Source organism: Triticum dicoccoides, chromosome 7B (genome assembly GCF_002162155.2).
Source record: "Triticum dicoccoides isolate Atlit2015 ecotype Zavitan chromosome 7B, WEW_v2.0, whole genome shotgun sequence".
NCBI lineage: Eukaryota > Viridiplantae > Streptophyta > Magnoliopsida > Poales > Poaceae > Triticum > Triticum dicoccoides.
In genome coordinates, this window is record NC_041393.1 from 593,339,069 (window position 1) to 593,339,302 (window position 234).

A 234-nucleotide genomic window follows, 5' to 3' on the forward strand; every position below is an offset into this window, starting at 1 on the left:
GCCACGTGGAGAGGACACCCTGCCTGCCCACGCGCGCGACGGGACGGGCCGTCAGGCGGGGCCCGCCACTACCGTGCCTCGGCATACGAACAGATTCGTTGTGGCCGTGGACAGTTGGTTTTCCCACGTCGTTACTGCGCGCAGTAACTTTGTGGGGTAAATCATGGGGCGGCGTGGGGCATCGTGCGCAGTTAATCCCATGCCCGCCCCCTCGGCTTCTCAGCCCACAGGGCT